Raw genomic sequence first — 5,585 nt, 5'->3', positions numbered from 1 at the left:
CATAATAATCATATACATTGTATATTGACAAAATAAAAATTTAATGAAAAAAAAAAGAAAGCCAATATCTTTTCATGTTTCAATCAAAAGAATTTCAAAGATCTAGACTAATCTAAGTTTGCACTTATTTTAAAAATACATTTAGATTATTTTTTGAAACTCAACCATAAATCCGTATTAGTCTTACAGAAGTAGATCATATTATGTTGACATCTATTGATTGTCGTAAATACATTCTTTATTTAAATGATTAAAGCACAAATGGAATTCTGCATAGTCTCCTGTCTAGGTAATGGCAAACTGTGGGAGTGAGGGAATCCTCTGTTTTATTGCTTTTCGTTGTCCGTTTGGATCTCCTTCTGTCTGACCTCCCTTCTCTTTTCTGGAAAGCCTATCCACGCATGCTTTCAGGTTTGGCTTAAAATCCTACAGACCGTTAGTGCCAAAAATAATCTGAGCACTCACTTTATAAATGCTTTCATTAAAAAATATAGTTCTGAATTGAGAAGGTATATTGTTGTAGATCCAGGACTCTCCAAGAAATCCAGTAGATTTAAATAGTGAATGGTATACAATGGGCCTAATGAAAATGATCTGTTTTCTTTTTTCTCTTTCTTGTTTAACTTTCAAGGAAAATTTGTATTTGGGAGTTGGCTGTTTATTAGTAAACAAATACATCATTTCAATAGATGTTTACTGAATACCTGATATACATAAACGTGAGAATAATAGTTAGTACATGACAGTTGATACAGGAATAATTCAATGCGTGATTCAAAGCCTTCCGAAGGAAAGAGACAACTGGTAGAGAAGCTCAAGGAAGGTCAAGCAGAAGTTTTCCATTTCCCTTGAAATGTCCACTGATGAAGATATTGGATTTGCACAGAAAAAAAAGAGGGAGAAAATATGTCCAGTGGAGGCTGTAACAGGAACAAAAGTCTGTGGGCACAATGCAGGAGTGAATGATTGGAGGACAGAGAAAGAATTAAATGCAACAACTAATCTGAGAGTTTCTTGAGCTACATTGAGCAGGATATAGGTTGGAGCTAGACGGGGACCCAGGATGAAGGAGCTGTTTCTGTGTTACACACAAAGGGAGGTCGCCAGAGGTTTGGGAGCTGGGTGATGGCTTTGTGAGCAGGTGCCTGCTGTGTGGCTGCCATTGTGGCAGCAGAGCGGAGGATGGGCAGAGGGCAGAGGGTTTGCATCTCCTCATAGAGGACTTCCAGGTGTTGGATTAAGAAAGTCCAGGGTGCAGGGTCAGGATTTGGGGGCCTCCCATCTCAACATCAGTTTTTAGAAACCTGCATAGAAGCATGTCTCATCAAGACTGTTAACACAGGACTGTGAGAAGGGAGGAAGACCGGTGCTGCAGATGTCACCTGCCACCTCAGCACTACACTTTTTATAACTTTTGTAAAACATTTACACATTTACATTTTTTGTAAGAATGCTTATAATATCAATATGCAAAGTGTGGGGAAGTACACTTAAAGCTTAGAAAGACTAGTTTTTGAAATTGTCAAAAAATTGATCACGGGTTCCTATACATCAAAAACTTTGGGGACTAATATCTGTCTTTTCTAGCTTTACCATGAAGCTTTAATAAAATCATTCTCTCTTATGCTTCCATCTTCTTATACAGTCATGCATTGCTTAAGGAGGGGGATTTGTTTTGAGAAATATGCCGTTAGGTGATTTCATTGTGCAAACATCAGAGGGTACTCAACACAAACCTAGATGGTATAGCCCACTACACACCAGGCTATAGAATACAGCCTGTGGCTCCGACCATCGTGGTATATGTGGACTGTCATTATGCAGTGCATGGCTAGCTATACTTTCAGCTTCATATTTGTCAACTACCAGTCTCCGAGGGACATTAGTGAACAAATCTTTAAAACAAGATGCTATGAAATAACAAAACAGCACACCGTGATGATGGTCAGAAGTTAGAGCAATGCAGCCTTGTATCATTTTCTGTGGAGTTGGAAATGAGTTGAAACACTTTTTCTAAAACATATTTGCTGAATCACGGTAGGAACTGAATAATTATTTATTGGCATTCATTAACTCAGCTCCTTCTTTCATGTCTTTAAAATCCACTTACAGAGCATAGCTCCGTCTTTCTGAGCAAGAGTACACTTAATTTCCACCCAGGGTGGAAATTTATGTGGATTTTTCTTTAACACATGATATTTGAGTACATTAAATATTTGAGTATATAATGTCACTAATTTATATGTTATTTCTTCTGAAGAAATGATTCATTTGATTAGGATTGAATACATACTTAGTAATAATGGTCAGATTTCCTATCTCAATGCAATGATTGTTCAATTTTCAAGCTATATATAGAGTGGACTAGGCACTGGAATATGTATTAAGGATATGAACCAAAAACAATTTGTAATCTTAAGAATCCCTGGGCCGGCCCGGTGGCGCACTGGAGAGTGCACCGCTTGGGAGTGCAGCGGCGCTCCCACCGAGAGTTCGGTTCCCATGTGGAGACCGGTTCCCGCTCACTGGCTGAGCGTGGTGCGGGCGCAACACCGAGGGTTGCGATCCCGTTGCCGGTCCCCGGTACGGGCGTGACACCGAGGGTTGCGATCCCGTTGCCGGTCAGTAAAAAAGACAAAAAGGAAAAAAAAAAAAAAAGAATCCCTCCAACAAGCAATTAAAAGTCAGTTACTTAATGTCCAATGGTCCAGGAGAATAATTTCATAATTTTTCTAATATGTAAGTGTTTAGTCAGCTGCTATGGTGTCTATCCTCAGACTCCTCAAAATTTGCCTTATTCCTGGTCCCACACCTTTTAATTAGTGATAGCTAATAGTGTTTACTGCAGGCCAGGCACTCTTCTAGGCCCTGCATTTATACTAAATCATATAATTCTCTGAACAACCCTATCGAATAGGTACTACCAATATCCCTGATTTTCAGAGAAGTTGAATCACTTGCTGTGGGCCACACTGCTAGATAGTCCCAGAGTCAGGGTTTATAAACCCTATCCATATTGTCTTTTGAACATATTTAAGCCAGTTATTTCACTGTAGTTTAATTCTTGGTACACAAGAGACAACATAAAGTCGTCTGGGAATATGGCTGATACCATGAAGGCCCCGTGAGAAATCCCATGGGCCTAGACACTCCTGTTCCCCTCCCTGCCCCACGTCCCAGCCCCATGTTTGGCTCATCACTTGCTGAATGGACATCCAGGACTCGCCTTCCTGCATGCTCCCTGCCCTGTAGCCTGCAACCCTGGGTTACCTGAGAGGTGGATTAGGACAGCTGCCACTGAAAACCACAGTGATGGCCTTGTGTGTCTACGTGACAGTAGATACACAGTACTCAAAGGGGCAGAATGAGGGTGAGGCTGTTGGGGCACAACAGTGCACTTGCATGACTCTGAGAAGGGGCATCCATGACACTGTGAAAGCTGGATGCCTCCCTCCGCTCCTGGCCCCTCCTGCCACTACCACTGTCGTGCAGACCCTGGTGTGGCTGCCATGTTCACACACTGACGGAAACGGCAGTGGAGGGAGTCACATGGAATCTTCAATGTCCACTCCGCCTGGTCCTAGCAAACTTCCAGAGAATTGTTTTTTCCTAATCCCTTTCTTGGGAATTCTTTCTCAGGCTAGACAGTCCTGTAACCCCATTTATTGACCGAAATCTCATTAATTCAGAACACTTATGGAAAGGGAAATAAGTGAGAATGATATTTAATTTTAAATATTTTTTAAATAGTGTGGCTCATGCCACTTCCTCAGGTATAGATAAATTAGAACAATTTAAAGGGCAAGCTCTTTGAAGGTTGGGAGGTTTTGTAACTGACTGGTCAGGAGCTCCTGCACTACCCGGCCAGTGCAGGGACTCAGTAGTGCTGAAATGGAGACATGTATTGCATTCCAATGGCCCATGGCCCTGTGAGTAGTTTAAACATTCTCCCCCATACCCGCAGTATATCTTTTCTCCAGACATGTATAGTGTATGTTCTACCATATACATGCTTTAAGAAAAGACGGATTGCAGCCAGAGGTTTGGAGTTAGTGGATTCAGGAAGTCCGTTCCAGGTGGCTGCAGTTTCCCGTGGGAGCAGCACGGTTCACAGACACCTCGCAGGCTCCCTGTCTGATGAGGCCACATGGAAACGCAACAGGAGATGCTCACAGCAGCACCCTATTGGCCATCGCTGCAATTTTCTGGAGAAAGGCAGGCACGGGCGGGCGGATTAGCCCACTGCGGAATGCTGCCCCTGTGTTCTGAGCGTGGAACAGTTCGAGTCCTAGTTTTAGGAGCAATACATTGTTTTATTCAATGCACCACGGCAGTTTTCTTGGTTGTGGACACCATTCCTTAATGAAAAGCCAATGTTCCTGCTGGCTCTTATGACCCACCTGAGGCAAGCTCCTCTAGTGTCCTCTCTGGAGACCGCGGGGACACCTGCAGCACCTCTTGTGACCGAGGATAAAGTGGCGCTGCATAAAGACGGACCTAATTGGTGTCTTAAACACTCAGGCTTTGGTCTCTACTTACCATGTCCATCGGCCCTCGATGGTGGGGTGGGAGGAGGGACGTAGGCGTGACCTTGACTCACCCAGTGACAGCCGCCTCACGCCCAGGACGCGTGGGCGCCACACAAGGTGGGGTGGGAGGGGCGCGCTGCCCCAAACCTCGGGCCGGTGAGCCACGGGCGGAGCCTGGAGGTTCTTGGGCAGTGCGTACAGATGCGCAGCCACCGCCCATCCCGCGGGCAGGCAGGTCGGGAAGGCTTCCCAGAGGAGGCGGCATCTCGGGAGCCGAGAATGCAGGAGAGCTGGCCAAGCCAAGGGGAGGCAGGTGGCTGTGGGTCGGGGCGCTCAGCCTGCAGGCCCGCCTGCTCAGGAACGTCGTCACAGGCCCGGGGCATCTCTACTCGCTTGTTGTTCAGCTACAGGGCAGCACTGCCTCCACTCAACACATTCCACCCGGAGCTGGTGGTCTTGCTAGCGCCTTACAGTTGACTAAGCACCCTCATCTGTTACCTCAGACACAATGCAGGGCATTCAGGCCCTGCAGGTGTAAAACACACAACCTCGAAATTCAGTAAAACCTCAGCAAGAAGAGAGGGCAGAAGGTACCGTCTCAGTCTCTGGACAGCTGAAACCGGGAGGACAATGAAACCCAGGCTGGGTCAACCCCTTCTGACAGCATCAGGGGAAGGCAACTGTGTCTGAAGAGTCAGGGCTAACGCTGGTGGCCACGCTCCTGGGCCGCCACGCTGACTGCCAGCCTGGGGTGGGAGAGGCAGCTCACTCTGGAGGGTAGCACCCACCTCCTCTGGCTTCCTCTTTCTACGTCCCTCCCGCCTCCAAGGCATCGATGGCCTCATCTGCCCAAGGACGAAGGTTTCTTACATTATCAAACATAGACTGGTTAGAATCACCCTCAGACTTCCAACTTTTCAGTAACCAGTCCCAGAGAGTGCTTCCTTCTCAAGTGACCCTTCCTAGCCATCAAAGCTATGGATCCCCTTTAGATATGAAGACAAGAGGTATATGTGATGACGAATTACTGATGATGATGGCATTTCTCTGGATGAC

The sequence above is a fragment of the Galeopterus variegatus genome, unplaced genomic scaffold (genome assembly GCF_000696425.1).
Source record: "Galeopterus variegatus unplaced genomic scaffold, G_variegatus-3.0.2 Scaffold3368, whole genome shotgun sequence".
In the NCBI taxonomy this organism is placed as follows: domain Eukaryota; kingdom Metazoa; phylum Chordata; class Mammalia; order Dermoptera; family Cynocephalidae; genus Galeopterus; species Galeopterus variegatus.
The sequence above is the reverse complement of the archived record's forward strand: the minus strand, read 5'-3'. Positions refer to the sequence as shown.